The sequence below is a fragment of the Palaemon carinicauda genome, chromosome 39 (genome assembly GCF_036898095.1).
Source record: "Palaemon carinicauda isolate YSFRI2023 chromosome 39, ASM3689809v2, whole genome shotgun sequence".
NCBI lineage: Eukaryota > Metazoa > Arthropoda > Malacostraca > Decapoda > Palaemonidae > Palaemon > Palaemon carinicauda.
Genome location: NC_090763.1, coordinates 27,206,418 through 27,228,010, shown reverse-complemented (window position 1 = coordinate 27,228,010; position 21,593 = coordinate 27,206,418). Strand labels below are relative to the sequence as shown.

Here is a 21,593-nt window from a genome sequence, read left to right as displayed (position 1 = left end):
GGAGCAGGCAGCCGCAGTGTCAGCTGAGCGCACAACCGTGGCAGGTTGTAGGTTAACGGGTGCAGCATCAACCTTCTCAGCACGATACTCCTGCATGAAGGAAGCTAGCTGAGTCTGCATAGACTGCAGCAAAGACCACTTAGGGTCTACAGCGGATGGTGCGGCAACAGACGGAGTGATTGCCTGCTGCGGAACCACTCTACCTCTCTTGGGAGGTGTGCAGTCTTCGGAAGACTGCGGCGAGTCCGAACTGACCCAGTGGCTACACCTGGGCCGTTGGACTCGCTCGGAAGGGACCTTGCGCTTGAGAGGTCGTGAGACCTTGGTCCAGCGTTTCTGACGAGAAACTTCTTCCGCAGACGAGGAATGAATGGGCTCACTCGTCTGTTTGTGGGTGGGACGATCTCTGCAAGATACGTCCGCAACCACTGAGGGTACATCTGTACGCTGATCAAGGCCTGTCGAACCCTTTGGTCCTTCGACATTGCTTCTCCCCTGGGCTTGGGAGCTTGCAAGAGGTCCCGGACTGGGAGGACGACTGGCACGAACAGATGCACCCTCATGCGTAACACTGACACTTTTCACAGCACTTGCACTCACTACACTTCCCACTGCACTTTTCTCCTTCAACTCTTTAACGTCGGCCAAGAGTTGATTGCGGTCATTCGCTAATGACTCAACTCTGTCACCAAGAGCCTGAATGGCACGCAACATGTCCGCCATCGAGGGTTGCTGAGAGCTAGTAGAAGGGTCGGGTGTAACCACTACAGGGGAAGGAATAGGTTGAGGGGCATGGGGAGAGGAAAAATCAAAAGAGCGAGACGAACTCCTCCTGATCCTATCCTTCTCTAGCCTACGTGCATTCTTAAGGAATTCTTGAAAATCGAATTCCGAAAGCCCAGCGCATTCCTCACATCGATCTTCCAATTGACAGGTTTTACCCCTACAATTGGAACAAACAGTGTGAGGATCTATAGAGGCCTTCGGAAGACGCCTAGAACAGTCCCTAGCGCTACACTGCCTGTACTTGGGGACTTGAGTAGGGTCAGACATCTTGAATTAGTCAAAGGGGGAAATCCAAAATCTATCCAAGTCGTCAACAAATAATCCAAAATCTAATCAATAAAGCTTGATAAGGTATTGATGATAACTCCTGTACAGCGAAAGCTAATAACTAGAGAGAATACATCACCAAAAAGCGTGAAAATCAACTCCAGAAACAACAGCGTATCAAGTAGGTCTTGCCGGTGGCACGACAGAGAGAAAATTGGTTCTTTGTTGACAAGAAGTACTGGAGTACCTGCTCGACAGATGGCGCTGTTGTTGTACACCCCCACCTGTATAGTGATCGCTGGCGTATCCCGCCCGTAGGTTTTTTCTGTCGGGCAGCAGAGCTGCAGCTACATGATCACCGGGTAAGATTAATATTGAAAAATCACTTTACGAAAGTCAATCCAGAACGAATTAATTTCGTGTTGTGAGGCATTACTGTACTTCCAAGAGACATCATACAATCTATCTTCAATCACATTTGTCAGGAATGCAGTTGTGCGCATAAGTCCATCAGCAGACCAATAAACACAGACAAAAAAGTACCTCTATAGAAGGTATATGTTCCCTGTTTTTGGGGGAACTGCCCGTGATGCAAGTGTTCAAGGGCAGATCAAAGTAAATTTCGGGAGCCCAGTCATATGGAAAGGATCTCCTGTGATGGGTCCTCAGGTGCAGTCCAAAGATCTGGAACCAACACAAATGGTCCGTTACGCCCAAACTTGATCGACGAACATCAATAAATCTTCGTAAACGAGACCTCCTTCGCCCTGGTGAAAGGTATCCTTTAAAAAAAAGGCAAATCCCGTCTCTGATCTCATTGGTCGGATTGACTGTGATAAGTTCCGTTTGTTACCAGCAAGGAAACAGACTTGCTTTGCAAAGTTACGGCATCCAAGTACCTTTGATACTTATACGTATGATTTGATTTTTAGGGAGGATCTGATGGGGATGAGGGAAGAGCCCATTTGAGGGTAGACATCCTATGCCAGGGATCTATGGGGAAGAAGGGGCTCTTTGGAAAACCTGATTTTCCCGCAAGGAATATGACCATTAGCTGAGAAAGAGGGCCTTTGATGCATTGGAACAGGGTTCAAAATTGTCTGATTCATAGCTTCATCGGCTAAACCCGCATGTGTCCTTCGCAAACAAAGGGACATCAGTGGGTTTTGAATGGAATGATAACTAGCCCTTGCTACTCCTCACAAGCGTGCATGCACGAGCCCACGAAGTAGCGCATGCAACTGGTGAAAGGAACAGCCTTCGTCGGCACTAGAACCTCGCCCCCTGCAATGAGTGTACATCAACAAGTAAATACCCTGCCCCAAAGGAAGTGATCGTTCACTAGCTGTAGCATCGTTAACATGTTTGTGAATGTGTGTGCACCCCAGAGGTAGCACATGCAGCTGGCGAAGTGATCACACCTTCCTAAGCAAAAAAGGCCGCCAGCAAGGGCGGGCGGGATAATTGCGTGTGTCGATGTGCAACTTCATTGCTCAAAAATAACTAATCGTTCATGAGCCGTAGCATCATTAAAAAGTTTGCCACGAGGAAGCACATGCAGCAGGCAAAGCGATCACATCTTCATCGGCAATGGTAGGCTGGACAAAAGAGTGTGCGTTTACACACACCTATAAGCAAACACTCGTCTGCCATCCCTCGTGAATGTCAGAACAAGCTGGCTCTATCCCACAGGGCATAGATACTTGAGGCTATAACCCCAAGGGGTTATGTCTCATGAGACTCATTATGCCCAGAGGGCACGATGGCGAGAGGCGTAGACCACAAGCAGTCGGAGGGCATCACCATGCGAGGGCTCCGAAGAGATCTCTATTCTGTAGAGAGTAGAGCCCTAAGGCAATAACAGCGAAGGGTTATGTCTCATGACACTTATCAAGACTCATTGTGTCCTGTAGGCACAATGGTGAGAGGCAGCAACTGTAAACAGTAAGCAGGTATCACCATCTGGGTGCTCCAAAGTGCTGGAGCAAGGCATAGATAGTTTAAAGCTCGGTTACAAAGAACTCGAGGGGACCACTCAAGAGAGGAAGATCTTTCGAGTTGGCATGAAGGGCGACCTTCCTCGTGGGTTAGAGGAACTACGCAAATGCGTTTCTCCTGTTGAGGAAACTCAGCGCACAAAGCAAGCTCAGGTCGATGAGTGTGCTGACCGAGATCAGCTAGCATGCCCAACCAGAGAGATCTCAAGCCAAACTGGGACTCTGGGGAGACCCTGCCAGCCTCTATTCTGCTGGCAAGGAGGTGCGAAGGACAGTTAGTTTTCTTTTGTGTTAGATAATTTGTCATATCAAATTTGCTCCGACATCAGTCATTTTACAAATTTCTACAATATAATGCAGAAATGTTAGGGTAATTTAAGTATCTATTATCAAATAAGTTCTAAAGTGTGATGTAAAAGGTAGAATTTTCTTTACATGAAGTATTAATTCAGTATACTGTACTTCAAATAGAGGACTTTGCATGAATTTGTATTGTCATGTTTTAGATAAACTACATATTTTAGATCATCTAGTGTTTACATTTATTCTAGTATACATTTAGATATTGGTTACTCTAACTGCTGTATATTTATGTCTTTTATGACAGGTTTTGAAATACTGTTACACTATAGTCAATTCTTTTTAGTGAGGCAGATTTGCACAGACTCACATGGGTGCCCTTTAATCTCGGAAAAGTTTCCTGATCGCTGATTGGTGGGGCAAGATAATTCTAACCAATCAGATACTGTACTAGGAAACTTTTCCGATCGAAAAGGGCACCCCTGCGAGTCGATGCAAATCTGCCTCACTAAAAAGAATTGGCTATAGTCTATTTCATTGCAATATAAAAGTTATGTACTGTATGTCAGTATTCAGTGAATGGGAAACCTAAGACCGAGATATACTGGATGGCTGAACTACTTAAACCAAATACGCCAATTACAATATCCAATGAGCATCAGGATTATAAATGGTTACCCCTCTCGGAAGCTTGTGAACTTGTAAGGTTTCCTGATTTGATAAAAGCACTCAAAGAATGTGAGAGGGATCTTAATCAGCAAGAACAATGATTAATAGAATGAGAAAAAAATAAGTTTCTCTTGACTTTGGATTCAAAATTGTAGAATTCTAAAGATGTCTAATATGTGATTGTTACATAGATATAAAAATCTTTTAATTATATCTAATTTTTTCTCAATATTTTTAGAAACTTTTTCAATCAAGCAACTTTTCAAAATCAAGAAAAGAATGCAATATATGACAAATTCGAAGATAATTTGTATATTTCCTAACCATACAAACCTTAGCTATTTACATTGGGTTTACCTTTTAGCGCAGCTGAAATGGCGAGCCATTAGAATTTAACGAGGGTGTATTACCCACCTAGCGGGGGGGTAGGGGAGTGGTAGCTAGCTAACCCTCCCCCCACTCACACACCGGTGAAGCTCACTTTCACTTAGAGGTAGGACTTGTCTTGGGGGACAGGGCTGGCGGGCAAATATGTGTAAATAGCTAAGGTTTGTATGGTTAGGAAAAATACAAATTATCTTCGAATTTGTCATTTGTTCCGTAACCGAAATACAAACCACGCTATTTACATTGGGTGACTTACCCCTTAGGTAGGGTGGAAAGTCCCCAGCCATACTGGCTTTGGCTTTACCCGGGGACTCAGAATCCGAGTGAGTCACACTCGAGAAAAGGAGTCCCCGCACCTCACAAGTTCCTTGCTCCGCAAGGAACCGTGTGGCCTACATAAGCTTGTGTGTGAAGGAAGAAGTGTGACCCGTCCTAGGCAGTTGACCTGGAGTTCCAGAAGGAACTCTGGGTTAGGACGTTCCCAATACCACCTCGTCAGGGTATGGGGGACGCGACAGTATTGACTCAATACTCGGAACACAAGGAAGCATGGTTTACCTGCAGAGGTTCGAGGTCAGCTATGCAGAGACCAGAATGCTGCTTCCCCGTAGAGAGGATGATGAAGAAAGAAGTAAGGGCCAGACATACTTCTTTCGTTCATGCAGACTAAAACCTGATAACAATGCCCTCAACCTTCTGCTACCTGTCCAAAAAGGAGCCTGAGGTTAGACCAGCTGTTGTGTAGCCACCACAGAGCGATAGAAAACGTATCGAAACTCCTGTGGGTCACGCCCTGCAGGGAGCAGGGTGCGAAGGTCATTAGACGCTTCCAGACTCCAGCTTGTAGCACCTGCGTCACAGAGTAGTATTACTCGAAGGCGAGGGACGTTGCGATGTATCCGACATCGTGCTGTAGGGCGACGTGACGGGGTAGGGTCTGGAGACAGGTCGAGATGAATGTCCTTGAGTCCGAGCTGAAGAGGTATACTGGTGACTCTCCCCCATGTCCTTCTTGTGCTCCCAAACCGGCTGCAACTGAGGACAAACTGCAGCTGTTCCCAAAGCTAACCTCTCGATTCCTTTACTGGCAAGAAGGAGAAGGTTTTGGGACATCAGATACAGAATGGAGACTCGAAATCTTGAAGGAATTGGACTGAAGGGCCGGGACCCCAAGATTCTGAGTCTAGCCAACAACTCAGGAGCGAACCTGAATGTTGCCTTCCCCCATTCCTTAGAAAGGGCGGAGTCGTACGAGACCAAGAAGATTGCTTACACACTGGCCGCGGCCAGAGTGAGCAGGAGACCCAAGACAGAATACAATCAGAGGCCTGACGTAAAGGGTCTTGAGAAGATCTCTTAAGGGACTAAAAAGTCCGAGCCATGCTCCAAGTTGGAGGTCTCACTCCGACTAGGGCAGGGACGTTCGCAGCTTCGCATGAGCAAGGAAAGATCCAGCGGGAAGAAAAAAGTTATTCCTTTAAGCCTGAAGGTCAGGGAAAGGCTGAGCGACAGGCTTCATTGCCGAGAGCGGAAAGGAGTTTCCTCCCGCCGAAAGGCAATAAGATCGTTATTGCTGGGGAAGAGGCCTCAAGGGAAGAGGTATATCTCCCACGACACCAACCACCGAAGACTCTTCCCTTCGCCTGGAAGACCCCTGTGGATGACTATCGCAGATGACGCGACCTCCGTCCCGCGACTGTAGCGGGTTGTCTCTTCTTGAGGAGGAGGCGTAGTGTCTCCAGGTATGAAGCCGAAGCGACGCCCCGGCTCGTGAAAGATGTTGCAGTGTGGTTGTTTGAGTAGCCTGTGCCGTGGGAGAAGCTCTCCCGGGAGTTCCGTCAGGGGAAGCAGAGGGTCCAGAAACCGTTCTGCGCATAGTCCCAGTGGAGCTCTCAGGGCCATTGAAAGGTTGACAGACAACCTGGTCTTGTTGAGACCCATTCTCAACAGACAACAAAGGAGGGAAGACGTAGGCGTCGATGTTGTCCCACCATCACCGGAATGCATCTTGCCAGAGTCTCGGGGTCTGAGACTGGGGGGAAGAACAGCGGAAGCTTGAGGTTCCAAGCTGTCGCGATCAGGTCCCCCAGACCAGGACTTGCTAGTTACTCAAGGCCAAAGACCCCCAGGTACACTCTCTCTACGAGGCTCTGCTCGGATAGTCGGAGAGAACATTCCTCTGCCTGGAATGAGAGAGCCGATGGTGGTATTGAGAGTATCTCAATCATCTCAGTATCTCTACTGCAAGATACGAAGGTGTGAAAATGCGTCCCCTGCTGGTTAGAACACGCCAGAACCATGAAGTCGACGCGCACGGAGCGACTCGGCAGGAGCTGTAGGATCTGTAGAGGGGCCAGACTACGGCCCCTAAGCCTGCCTGAATGATGGAGAGGTATTCTTCAGGTCCTGACCATAGGCCTGAACCAGAACATGCCCCCCCCCCCCCCTTTTCTTTGACGAGTCCGAGAACATCATAAAAAATGTGGGGAAAGGACGAGAATATCCACTCCCATCAAGAGGTTCCATAGGTCAACACCCATTGCAGGTCTAATCGTTCCACTGGTCCCATAGGGGCCAGGAAGTCCGGTTAATCGTTGCTTGAAACCACCGGAACTTGGACCGCCCCACATGGAATTTATCCTGAGGCGACCGTTCGGAACTATAGACGGGTCAATGAGGAAAAGAGAACTAGGAAACGTTCCAAGGTAGGGCTGAAAGCTCTGCTTGACTGAGAACAGGTACTGCGACTCTCCTCAGCCTTGCCACAGTCAACTGAAGGGAAGGCTCGGAGGAGGTGGCAACAGAATCTGGCGTCCCCAGGTGGTCACCCATCCAAGTACCGACCATAACCGACGTTGCTTAACCTCGCTGGACGGACGAGAAGCGGGGTTTCCAATGTGATAAGGCCGTTGACTCAATATCATGGCTAGATACTCCAGATGTTGAGGCAGAAGAAGAGAAGGCTCCTAGCAAAATACCATGAACCCCCACTCATGGTAAGCATCTGGAAGCTTGTCCCGGTGCTGAAGAAGGTCGAACCTGAGCCTACCGGAGTTGACCAGACCTCCAAAAAGCGAAGGAGGCGGAAGCCTGCACCTGAGCGGCCATGAGGAAAGCAGGGAGAGTTCTCTGGGGAAAAAAACCTGCGATGCCACGGCGGGATCGCCACACTGCATCTTAAGCAGGAATACCTGCAGTCTAGGCTGAATTCCACGAGCTTCCTGGAGATGGATGGAATGGAAACTGAAAGTACCCGTCCTTCCGATCCAGGGTCTAAGGAGTCCTGTCGCCTCGTTACCAGTCTGATCGATTCTGCTGTTCCACGCTGGACGAAGTTTGTTCGACAAACTTGATCAGGGCTGAGAGGTCGACTACAGAACTCCCGTCCCAGATACTTCCTTACAAGAAAGGATCGACAGAAGAAGCCGGGGGTGAAGCCGTCGATGATCCTATGGAGGACCTTCTCCTAAGGCATGGATCATTCTGCCCAAACGGGCAAACTCTTGCCGACCCTATGGCATAGAGGTTCAGAGACACTGAATTTGCTGACAGAGACGGCAGGCGCGATATCCTTAGCTGATCACAGATATCGTGCAGGAATGGGCATCGGGAAGCTGTCATCCGGATGAGTAACCTTAGGCATCCTCCCAGCGTGAAACCTGCAAGGGGGGGTGCCAATCCTAGAGTTCGTGAACTCTGTCACTCCCTCTAGGACTATGACCCCCCTCCCCCGGGAGAGCCTCCCGTGCCATCTGTTCCTGACAGGAGAGAACTGCAATTGGACACCTTGTCTCAGTTGTCGTAGCCGGTCCGATAACTTAGGCCGACGTGGCTGAAAGAAAGAGGCGCTGGAGCCCTGCAGGGTCTGGAAGAAAGCGCCTTGGAGGAGTGAAAACGGAAGTCGACTTCCTCCGCACAGCCGCTGTCTATGTCTCTGTCCTTGGGCACAAACAAACTCTTCTCAAGGATGGAAGGGTGTCTGAGGTTGTCGACATCCACGGATGAGACACCCGAAAGGAAGCCCTCGGTCATTGCGTCCAGATGGTCAAACATCGAGCTTGCCCGCAAGTTCGATACTTGACGACGAAACGCCAAGGTGCTTGAGCCCGAGAGGAGGAAAGTACCCATGACCTTCCTGTAGCTTCCTTGAACCAACCTCGGGTCGTAACCGAGGAGGGAAAGGACCTGGTTAGCCCCTTTCACGAGATGGAGAAGAGGAAGGGGTAAACAGTCGCCCCTTGGCCGATGGAGAAATCTCGAACGGAAAGCCCCCCGCCAAAAATCCTTCCAGGAATGACAGTGAAGGGCTAACCCAGGTTCTGGAAAGAAGAATGTTGCTCAGACCTCCCAGAAGATTCTTCTTATTCTTGCATGTGCCATGCTCTGCGTTTACGGGGTGAGGCCGTGTTCTGGAAATACGCTCCAGAAGACTCGCCAGGCTGGCCATGCTGCGAAAACCCCAATGGGAATCGCGGTCGCAATCGCCCTGGAGCTCGCGCGATAGTAAATCAATGATTTGCGCGTGGGAAAACGTGGAAGCGCCCATGCGCGGGCACGCAGGAACGCAAACGAAGGTGAGCGAAGGAGCGCAGAAGGAGGCGAGCGTGGGGAGCTGGTGGTCGGCGAGCGATAACCCATAGGCGAGCAATGGATACTGCAAGAATTAAGCCGACGTTCGCGCGAAGAAACACCGTAGGCTCGCGCGACGGAACACCGTCGGTTCGAGCGACGGAACAACGTCCGTCCGCGCGATGGAATACCGTTGGTTCGCGCGCGGGCGAACATTGGAGAGCATGTGCGCGGTCGCGCATGAGCGTAGGCGTGCAGGCACGTGGGCATGCGGTCGCGCGGGCACATGGGCGCGCGGGTGAGCACCGGCGGTCGGGAGACCGATGACGCGTAGGCGGGCGATGGCGCGTTGACGAGCGATGGCGCGTTCTGGCGAGCGATAGCCCGTAGGAGAGTGAAGGCGCGTTGGCAAGCGATGGCGCGTCGGCAAGCGATGGCGCGTCGGCAAGCGACGGCGCGTCGGCAAGCGACGGCGCGTTGGCGAGCGGTGGTGCGTTAACAAAACGCTAGCGCGCAGGTGAAGAATCGCGCGGGCGCGTAGGCGATTGCCAACGCGAGAGAGACAAGTGATGGTTAGCGCGCATCGCGCTAACAGAAGGCGCGCAGGTGCATCAGGAAGGTGAGCGCTGAAGCAAGCTGTTAATCAGGCGATCCTAGACGGTCAGAAAACCGTTGGCGCCCATTGGTGCGTGGCAAAGAAGGGCGCGCAGATGTGCGCTGGCAATTCAAGAAAGCTGGCGCACAGAAGGACAGAAGTAAAGGTGAGCGCTGGCAAGCAGGAGGAAGATCTACGGCAAGACTCAGCTACCGGAGATCGTGGTCCACAGCAGGCGAGCGCTAGATTGCTACTGATGGTGGTCAGGGGAACTGACACGCGTGGCAGATCGATGGCGATCGTTGACGCGTAGGAGATCGCTGACAAGCAGGTGAACGTTGACGCGTCTAAGGTCGCTGGCGAGCTGGTGATCGCTGACGAGCAGAAGGCAACGCGTGGAATCCCCAGGCCTCAACAAGACAGCTCACACCGTTGCCAGCTGACGAGCAGAAGGCAACGCGTGGAATCCCCAGGCCTCAACAAGACAGCTCACACCGTTGCCATATTACAGAAACGAACTAGATCGGTAACTGTAAAAAAAATAAAACAAAAATCATTAGTACACATTCATTCCCCCGGGAAGGCTCCGAAGAGGAATCCCGAGGGAAAGGAAACAAGAATTACACAACAGGCACGTGCCCTCACAACCACTTACACTCACGGAAGGAGAGCTGTAACCAAAACAGAATTATAACAATTATAATTATGAAACTATGTAATTATGTAATTTAAAAATGAATGAACACTAAAGAAAGAACGAAAACCCCAAAAGGAATCGTTCTACAAAGCTGAAAAATTAACAAATACAATTAGATTCATAAACTAATTGAGACAAAACGTACGGCGTAGCAACCCCCCCACACGGGAAGGAAGCTACAAGGGGCGTAGTAAATGTAGTAAAAGGGTGAACGACCTCAAGAGAGAGAGAGAGAAAGACCGAAGTCAAACTCGACCGCAACCCATAAAATTACACCGTGGTGGCCTAAACTGGCGAGGGCTCCACGGAGATATCGTACACTACACACACAACTCTGAAAAGGAAACTTACTGATTTCTATGCTCAAATATATATACAAACATGAAAAAATGTTTACATATATATTGAGTAAAAGAAAAGTAAGTGATTAAGTAATGACAAAACAAACAATGGCTGCCAAGTGAGGACAAAGACAGAGACGTCTGTCCCAGTCCAAGCCAAAAGTGAAAGTGAGCTTCACCGGTGTGTGAGGGGGGGGGGTAGCTAGCTACCACTCCCCTACCCCCCCGCTAACTAGCGCGGGGGTAATACACCCTTGTTAAATTCTAATGGCTCGCCATTTCAGCTGCGCTAAAAGGTAAACCCAATGTAAATAGCGTGGTTTGTATTTCGGTTACGGAACAATTATATTTTGATTTCTTCTGCATTACAGTAATTATATGTACTAGATTTCAAATTACTGAATGATTTATTTTCAAGTAATATATACAAGGTGTAGCTACTGTATAATAATTTTATGGGAATATGAGTTTCAGCAGCCAGTTCCTCCTGCTTGCATAGAAAATGGACACCAACTAACCTAAACTTCTCCACTTAACCTAACATACAAGCCGTGTCCTTACCTAACAGGGGGCTAACGACACCCTGCGCCCCCCTTACAATGCCATATTCTTAGTAGGCCGTCATCATACATACAGGTGGCCGCTAACATACATACACCCCCAAAATTCAACCAGGGTAATGGGAGCATCAAACATGGGTCAGAGATGCCCACTCTTAGCCCCCGGGACACGAATATGACAACGCATCACTGTGAGAGCAACGAAGTTCGACATAATACTTGTGAATAATTCTTTGAACCAATCAATCCAAAACTATTGAGAGTTATGAAGTTTACCCAACAAAGGAGTTTACATCATATTCATATTAAGATAGGACTCCTGATTGATTATTGTGGCGCTTGTTCCAAATGTAGTATTGGTGAAATGAGTTAAGTTTCCGATGGAAAATCAATGCACAATGGCAAGCCCACATGTTCTGGTGGTGTTCAAATAGTTTGTGCCAAAGATTCCAACTTCAGTGACTTCAAGTAATGTAAGAACATCTATATTTGCTTCTGTTAATATGTATTATTGGATGAATGTAATTTGTTAGGACAAGTGTAAACTCACATCATATTATTTTTTAAGCCCATTTCTTTTACGTAATATGATTTAGTGCCACCTTGCCAGGAGTGAAGCGAGTTGGGAAGCAAACACGAGGTAAGCTAAGAATATGGCAATCTAAGGAAGGGTACAGCCCCATCCCGATTGGTAAGTTGGTAAGGACACGGCTCCTAGGTTAGGTTAGGTGAGGAATTGTAGGTTAGGTGGTTTTCTTCATAAAATTATAGTTACGGACCGAACATTATTTTGAACAAGAAATATTGTTTTTCCGGTATTAAATAATGTTCTTTAACTGAATTTGATGTTCATTTCTTCAGCAAATAAACCGAAAACCCGTTAGACCGTCTAAGAACATGGATTTTTTTTTTTTTTTCTTTTTAGAAATATGTTATTTTGATAATAAAATAAATTTTTGAATATACTTACCCAGTGATTATATAGCTGCAACTCTGTTGCCCGACAGACAACTCTACGGTAAAAACTCGCCAGCGATCGCTACACAGGTTGCGGGTGTGCCCAACAGCGCCATCTGTCGTCCAGATACCCAGTACTCAATGTAAACAAAGACTCAATTTTCTCCTCGTCCCACTGCGTCTCTATTGGGGAGGAAGGGAGGGTCCTTTAATTTATAATCACCGGGTAAGTATATTCAAAAATTTATTTTATTATCAAAATAACATTTTTCAATATTTAACTTAGCCGGTGATTATATAGCTGATTCACACCCAGGGGGGTGGGTAGAGACCAGCAATATATGTTTACACTTTTATGAGCTAAGAGTTTTTATTTCATTTTAGAAGTTATCAAAATAACAAAAACAAAATAAATAGGTACCTGGTAAGGAAGTCGACTTGAACAATTACTCTGCCTTTTAAGTACGTCTTCCTTACGGAGCCTCGCGATCCTCTTAGGATGCTGATCGACCCCTAGGATCTGAAGTATCAAGGGTTGCAACCCATACAACAGGACCTCATCAAAACCCCTAATCTAGGCGCTCTCAAGAAATGACTTTGACCACCCGCCAAATCAACCAGGATGCGAAAGGCTTCTTAGCCTTCCGGACAACCCAAAAAACAATAATAAAAACATTTCAAGAGAAAGATTAAAAGGGTATGGAATTAGGGAATTGTAGTGGTTGAGCCCTCACCCACTACTGCACTCGCTGCTACGAATGGTCCCAGTGTGTAGCAGTTCTTGTAAAGAGACTGGACATCTTTCAAGTAAAATGACGCGAACACTGACTTGCTTCTCCAATAGGTTGCGTCCATTATACTTTGCAGAGATATATTTTGCTTAAAGGCCACGGAAGTTGTTACAGCTCTAACTTCGTGCGTCTTCACCTTAAGCAAAGTTCGGTCTTCCTCACTCAGATGTGAATGAGCTTCTCGTATTAACAATCTGATAAAGTCTGACCAAGCATTCTTTGACATAGGCAAGGATGGTTTCTTAACTGAACACCATAAAGCTTCAGATTGGCCTTGTAAAGGTTTAGTACGCTTTAAATAGAACTTAAGAGCTCTAACAGGGCATAAGACTCTTTCTAGTTCATTGCCTACGATCTCTGATAAGCTGGGGATATCGAAAGATTTAGGCCAAGGCCGAGAAGGCAGCTCATTTTTGGCTAGAAAACCAAGTTGTAGCGAACAAGTGGCTTTTTCTGACGAAAATCCTATGTTCTTGCTGAAGGCATGAATCTCACTGACTCTTTTAGCCGAGGCTAAGCATACCAGGAAAAGAGTCTTAAGAGTGAGATCTTTCAGGGAGGCTGATTGTAACGGCTCCAACCTGTCCGACATGAAGAATCTTAGTACCACGTCTAAATTCCATCCAGGGGTAGCCAAACGACGCTCCTTGGTGGTCTCAAAAGACTTAAGGAGGTCTTGCAGATCTTTATGTTTGGAAAGATCTAAGCCTCTATGCCGGAAGACCGATGCCAACATGCTTCTGTAGCCCTTGATAGTGGGAGCTGAAAGGGATCGTCCTTTTCTCAGGTATAAGAGAAAAACAGCTATTTGAGCTACAGAGGTACAGGTCGAGGATACAGAAACTGACTTGCACCAGTCTCGGAAGACTTCCCACTTCGATTGGTAGACTCTAATGGAAGAAGCTCTCCTTGCTCTAGCAATCGCACTGGCTGCTTCCTTCGAAAAGCCTCTAGCTCTCGAGAGTCTTTCGATAGTCTGAAGGCAGTCAGACGAAGAGCGTGGAGGCTTTGGAGTACCTTCTTTACGTGTGGCTGACGTAGAAGGTCTACCCTTAGAGGAAGACTACTGGGAACGTCTACTAACCATCGAAGTATCTCGGTGAACCATTCTCTCGCGGGCCAGAGGGAAGCAACTAACGTCAACCTTGTCCCTTCGTGAGAGGCGAACTTCTGCAGTACCTTGTTGACAATCTAGAACGGTGGGAATGCGTAGAGATCCAGATGTGACCAATCTAGGAGGAAAGCATCTACAGTATATGTATTGCTGCTGGGTCCGGGACTGGAGAGCAATAGATTGGAAGCCTCTTGGTCAGCGAGGTTGCAAAGAGATCTATGGATGGTTTTACCCCAAGTGGCCCAAAGTCTCTTGCACACATCCTTGTGGAGGGTCCATTCTGTTGGAATTACTTGCCCTTTCCGACTGAGACAATCTGCTATGATGTTCAAGTCGCCTTGGATGAACCTCGTTACTAGGGAGATGTCTTGACCTTTTGACCAGATGAGCAGGTCCCTTCCGATCTCGTACAACATCAGTGAGTGGGTACCTCCTTGTTTGGAGATGTACGCCAAGGCCGTGGTGATGTCCGAGTTAACTTCCACCACTTTACCTCGAAGGAGAGACTTGAAGCTTTTCAAGGCCAGATGTACTGCCAACAGCTCCTTGCAGTTGATATGCATGCTCCTCTGACTCGAGTTCCACAGTCCTGAGCATTCCCGACCGTCTAGTGTCGCGCCCCAGCCCACGTCCGATGCGTCCGAGAAGAGAACGTGGTTGGGAGTCTGAACAGCCAGGGGAAGACCCTCTCTTAGGTTGATATTGTCCTTCCACCAAGTCAGACAAGACTTTATCTTTTCGGAAACCGGGATCGAGACCGCTTCTAGCGTCTTGTCCTTTTTCCAGTGAAAAGCTAGATGGTATTGAAGAGGACGGAGGTGTAGTCTTCCTAGTGACACAAATTGTTCCACGGATGACAGCGTCCCTACCAGACTCATCCACAGCCTGACTGAGCAGCGTTCCTTCTTCAGCATCTTCTGGATGGATAGCAGGGCTTGATCTATTCTGGGGGCTGATCGTCTTGTTGTTCAGCAACGTCCTCATCAGAGGGTTCCTCATCCGAAAACTGATGAGGAAACGGCAACGGAGTGGGCAACGTCTGGCTCGCTGAGTCCGGTCGCACTGGTGGATGCGTGACGGAACCGGACGCAACATCATGGAACTGCTGCACAGTCTGTGAACTGTCAACAACCATGGGTGCGCGAGGAAGCACAGCGTCAACCCGAGACTGTCTAGACCGTCTGGGTTGTGCAGTCAACACCCTACCGGGTTGCTGAGGTTGACGCACTGCGTCAAAACAAGTCACCTCTGCTGGTTGTTGAACGTCCTGAACGTCAACAACCACCTCCGAGTGTCGCTTAACGTCTACGTGCGGCTGGCAACCCACACTGGGTCGCATCGGTGGAGGAACCACCTCAACTGGCAGACGCGAGTAGGTTACCTCAGCGTCAACAGGGCGCACAACCGACCGGTTGGAAGGTTGTTGGCCAGAAGGTTCGGTAGCAACCTTCTCCGCATTAAATTCCTCTATCAAGGACGCAAGCTTGGACTGCATGTCTTGCAGCAAAGCCCATTTAGGGTCTACGGGAGCAGGTGTGGCAACAGACGGGGTTAGCGACTGAGGCGGTACCGCTTACCATCCCTGAAAGCCTTGTTATGCATGACATAATTGTACAGCAAAACTTCAAAGGCTCGAAAACAGCTGTGAAGTTGACCTGTAAACAACTTGGAGCGTCTCCTGGCCAGGCGCCAGGGAGAGTCTACGAGAATTGAGAAGTCTATCTGGGCAGAGGCATGAACTCCCAAGCCGAGAACTTCTCTCGTGTCATATCAGACTCTCGCTCTATAAACCAGTTTAAAAGAAGGGAAAGCAAAGGCTGTATCCCCCAAACTCCTCCTGGTGAAAAACCAGTCGCCTAGCCAACGTAAAGCTCTCTAGGAGAGCGAGAGAGCACTAGCTTAAAAACAACGGCTTCGAAGTAGCTAGGCCTAGTGTAAACTCTGACGTTTAGGCGAACGAGGAGCAGCAGTTACAAAAAGATCTGGACAAAGATCCTTAAAAAAATCATCATGATTTAATTAAAGTCCATAGGAGGCTAAGCAGCTTTAGGCTCCTCTCCATCTGACAGAGTCCTCAAGGGAATATCAGTAGGAGGGGGAACAGCAACTTCCTCATCTACAGGAACCTTGTCTGATAAAAGCTGAGTCTCAAGCAAGGGAGAGACCTACCGTGGTGGCAATGCTTTACAAGCAGAGTCCACACTCACTGGTGCATTAGTAGCGGACCAGAACGCAACGTCATGTAACTGCTTGACAGTCTGTGAACTGTCAACAACTGAACTGTCAACCACAACAGGTGCGTGAGGACGCACACCGTCCACTCGAGACTGCTTTGACTGCCTAGACTGAGCAGTCAAAACAACTCTAGAATGCGGAGGTTGACGCACAGCGTCAAAACAAGTCAACTCCGATTGTTAGTGAACGTCTTGAACGTCAACAGGAGCATCAGCAAGTGGCCTAACGTCCAAATGCGGCTGAAAAACCACACGAGACCGCATCGAGTGTGGTTCTAAACAACCTGACTGACGTGACTAAGCTACGCCAACGTCAACAGTAAGCACAAAGGAACGTTAGGTTGGCTGAAAGCCAGGATATCGATGAGATAAACGGCTAGACTCAACGGACTAATCGGCAGAATAGTCTTCCATAAGGGAGGCAAGCATATACTGCATGTCTTGCCATACAAACCATTAAGGATCAACGGAAATGGTTGTGGTAAGAGACGAGGGTAACGTCTGTGACCGCAACACTTTGCCAACAAAAAAAGACTCTCGGAGTCTGTGTTACGCTTTTGTTAGGCGGCGAGCAGTTATCCGATGACTGCATAGGGTCAGAGCTGTCCTAATGGTTGTAACCAGGACGCTGGACCTGTCCTGAAAGGACTGGCTTTCGCTTAAGGGCTTCGAAACCTTGTGACAGGTTTCTTATGCGAAAAGCCTTCGGATGACGAGGAGAAACAACGTCTCTCTCGTCTTATGGTAGGGGAGATCTTGGTAAGATACACCCGATACCATAGAGGGAAAACGTCTGTTCGTTGATCAAGGCCTCTCGAACCCATAAGTCGTTTGACATTACTTCTCCCCTGGGCTTGGGAGCATGCAAGAGGTCCCGGACTAGGTGAACGACAGGCACGAACAGACGAACCCTCGGACGCAACACTGTAACACTTTGCGCATATCACTTTATCACTTCGATTTTCTGTTTTGCACTTATTTCACTGAAATCGAAACTTTTACTGATTTCTACCTGAAACACGCAATTCTACCCTTCATTAAAAGGTAGTAATTGCGAAATCAGTCGTATAATGCAAGCTCATTAATACCAGCAAAAAAAGAAAACATATTTTAAGATAAAAAATCAGTGGCTGGGAAAGAGACTAAACACTAGTTCATATAACTACGTTTTCAATCTCTCACCGCACATAGCCTGGGGATGAGAATAAAAAACTAAAAACGTTTTATCCTTCCTCCCCGTACAGCGACTAGGGACGAGAGTAACTCGAGAACAACGTTACCCGCCTGAACGGAACGTTTTCTCTCCTCTCTCTCCCTCCGTCTCTAACTCTCTCTCTCTTTCTCTCTTGATTTCGCACCTAAAAGAGCCCAATTATATTTCGTCAAAAAAACATGTTATTTGACTAAAGGAAAAAACTGAAAGGTTTTTCAAATAAAAAGTTCCTTTAAAATAGAATTTAAAACATTTAAGCTAAGAAAGAATGAACAAAACGTCAGAATCGATTTACTCTTACTGCAAAGTGAAACCGTGATACACTCTCTCTCTATCGTAACGATAGAGCGCATGTTGAACGTCCTGAACGTCAACAACTGCGTAGCATAAATAAACTAAACGTTAGTTCATCTTTGAAAACAGTACGAAGACTATCAAAGCAATTCTTTCATAAAATATTACATTTAAAAAGTTTTAAATCCTTAGCTCTTGAAAAGCTAATTACGATATCAAGGGCTCAACGTTGATTAACTTCGGTTTCCAAGTTAGGACCGCCTACTCTCAGGAAAGGTCTATATAAACAAAACATTAAAATTATTTTTATATGTTTATAATAAATGGAAAGTTAATCGAAGAGGCCTAATAAAGGCGGAGAGATATAAAATATATAAAGGAAAATCTATAACGTGATAAGATAATTACTGAAAGCCTAAACACACTTCCGTCTAAGGGAAGGGTCGGCCATTTAAAAGTGAAAGAAAGTCCATACTCTCTTTGTCCCCATAATTAAATCTATCCAAAACGAGTTCAAGATTTAAGATGAAGATAAAACACCTGCATAGCGAAAGCTCAAAACTAGAATAAAGTACTTCACCAATTAGTTGTGAAAAAACTCCAGTTTAGCAACAGCGAGTAAGTACGTCTTGTCGATAGCTCGACAGAGAGAAAATTGAGTCTTTGTTTACATTGAGTACTGGGTATCTGGACGACAGATGGCGCTGTTGGGCACACCCGCAACCTGAGTAGCGATCGCTGGCGAGTTTTTACCGTAGAGTTGTCTGTCGGGCAACAGAGTTGCAGCTATATAATCACCGGCTAAGTTAAATATTGAAAATTAACGGTTTTCGCTCCGCCGTGCGCTCGCTTCGCTGGCAGAAAAATAAAAACATCCAGCTCCTATGTACTGGCAAGCGGTGCCTACTGAGCTGTACACGCTAACCCCATTGATTATTATTTCTTACGTTAGACCATCTAAGAACATGATTTTTTTTTTTTTTTTTTTTAGAAATCTAATGGTTTTTGCTCCGACGTGCGCTCGCTTGGCTGGCAGAAAAATAAAAACATCATGCTCCTATGTACTGGCAAGCGGTGCCTACTGAGCTGTACACGCTAAACCCGTTGATTATTATTTCTTACGTAATTAAATTTCTACTAGCAGTGAAATAAGTATCATTTCTGAAGAAAACGATTGTTTTTATGGTATTATTACAGTTTCAACCATTATGGGAAATCTATCATATTAATATTTTCCCGAGTAAAGCACGTATTAACAAAACACTTCTTCTCAATACATTATTGTCGCTAATGCATACTTACAGAGAAAAAAAATATTTCAGGTATTGAAGGTCTTGACTTTTTCTAAGTTTAGTGTATATCTTTCCATGGGCACGCAAGGTAGCTCTTGTTAGTTTGTATATCTGTTTTCATCTTACTTGGCTCCTCCCCATTGCGTAATGTGACAATATTTGCTTGAAGCGCAATTCCTCCTCCCACTAATGTCGCTCCTCCAATCAAAATACTACTGGGATCTTTTCAAGAGTTATTATTGGCTTCCAGCTAGTAATGTCGTTCTTCCAATGAAATTAGAGTTTTTTTTTCAAGAGTTATCATAGACTATTTTTGTCCCTTATAATTTGTTTTCGTCTATGACAATGTTCACGCTTAATCAAATTATCATTCATTCCTGGCCATATTGTTAAGAAATTTTTTGTAGAGCCTATCGTAAGGAAAGGCTTACGGAAATATTGGACGATTTATTTTGTCTCTCATTCTTATCCCATGGATCTGTTTTTCGTGCAATATACCATTGTAACCGATAGTATTTTGTTTTTTTCCTATTTCATTGTGGGAGAAACGCCTGATTGTCGTTTGTTTTTTATTTTGAAACCTGCCGGTCTCTATATGTTCAGCACTCTCGTTACTTAACTGTCATGGATCCTCCGGTGCAGGTGTGCAATATATGTCGCTATTCGTATTTTGAGGTGATCGCTCGATTTCATGTGAGTTATAATGGTACTCCAGAGGTTGTGAATAGGTTTCTTAGAGGGCATTCAGTATTACCCATAAGTGTTAAGTGTGCTAAATGTGATTCACCTTTACTTTTCCGTGAAGATATGCATTTATGGTACTGTACAAAATCAGTAAAAAGGGTAGGTCTAGGGTCTGTGACCGGGGTCCTTCTAAGTTAGGTTAAGGGGGTTTGTTAGGTTAGCTGGTTTAGTTTAGGGGTAGGTCTAGGGTCTGTGACCAGGGTCCTTCTAGGTTAGGTTAGGGGGGTTTGTTAGGTTAGCTGGTTTAGAATAGGGGTAGGTTTAGGTAGGTCTAGGGTCTGAGACCGGGGTCATTTTAGGTTAGGTTAGGGGGCTTTGTTAGGTTGGCTGGTTTAGTTTAGGGGTAGGTCTAGGGTCTGTGACCAGGGTCCTTCTAGGTTAGGTTAGGGGGGTTTGTTAGGTTAGCTGGTTTAGAATAGGGGTAGGTTTAGGTAGGTCTAGGGTCTGAGACCGGGGTCATTTTAGGTTAGGTTAGGGGGCTTTGTTAGGTTGGCTGGTTTAGTTTAGGGGTAGGTCTAGGGTCTGTGACCAGGGTCCTTCTAGGTTAGGTTAGGGGGGTTTGTTAGGTTAGCTGGTTTAGTTTAGGGATAGGTTTAGGGTTTGTGATGAAAGATTAAGGTCTGTGGTATACTTAACAGCTTTCAGGATTTGTTTTCTAACATAAACCATTTTTTTTATTGCAAATATCATTTGACGCCCCCCCCCCACCCAAAACCCCGGTTCCCACCTGGTGTCCCCCATAATTGTTGGGATGAAGTAGGGTCTTTCTGCATTACAACATATGAAACAAAAACAATAAAAACTCGGTTACAAACACTAATTTTTCTGGAAAAACTCGTTGTTTTAACTCCAATTACATAGTAAATCTCTAAATCGGATGGTTTGCGGTTAAAATAAACGTTAAATCCGTTGGAACTACACTATTTCTGATGCAACAATATATTTTTATTCCAGTTTCCCCATAATGGTTGAAACTGTAATTTTACCTTTTTTATTTCTTTAGTTAAAAAGCTAATTCCAGGCATAACTATAATAAAACGTGTTCTTGTGCAGAGGTTTTGCAGTACGGCGGACACGGCTGAAGAAGATACAAGACAAATCAACATCTAAACTATTTACATTTACAGTTGACAATTATATAGTTAAACTAACTTACCACAGAAAAAAAAATCACTGAATAAAATTGATTGTTTGATTTCTAGGGTAGCTCAGCCTTGTATAAAACCTAATACACTTAACACTAGACGTCACTAAATAGCGTTTCATCGTTTACAAACTGTCAACAGACAGTAGTAGAAATAGTAGTAGCGGAAAATTTTCCTTTATGACAGCTCTCAAATTTTACGGTCTTTGAATATAAACACAAGACCAAATAGTATAAAGTTAAGTCAATTGTTTAAAATAGAATATAAGAGAGAATTGTGCAGTCTAGCAAAATTTGTGAAAATAATACTGGAACAGTTTTAGTTATATATTAGTTTTTTATTTAGTCCATATGGGCTCATGTCCCCATTATACATGACACATATGGATATACGGATATATGTACAGTATTGTATAGATATGTGATTAGAAGTAGTTTTTCTTCATTTTACTGCCATCTTGCACAATTAATGTAAGTCAAATTGTAATTTTGTATATTATGTAATGTACTCTCATACCCTGAGAGGGGTCGCTAGAATTAATAAAAATCCTTAAATCCTGCTGGAAGAGGAAATATACATTTTTAAATTTTCCATTTATGAAGCATCTTCAACCTTTCAATAATCCTAATTAATAACCTAGA

General features: G+C 46.0%; 1 protein-coding gene across 1 annotated transcript in view; it reads right to left on the bottom strand.

Annotated features, from left to right (window-relative positions):
* Positions 1 to 21,114, bottom strand: part of Datp (purine phosphoribosyltransferase family protein Apf) — a 96,543-nt gene extending 75,429 nt beyond the window's left edge. Inside the window, exon 1 of the mRNA XM_068362744.1 lies at positions 20,964 to 21,114. The gene's annotated coding sequence lies outside the window, so the exon portion shown is untranslated. The remainder of the gene's footprint in view (positions 1 to 20,963) is intronic.
* Positions 21,115 to 21,593: the final 479 nt, after the last annotated feature.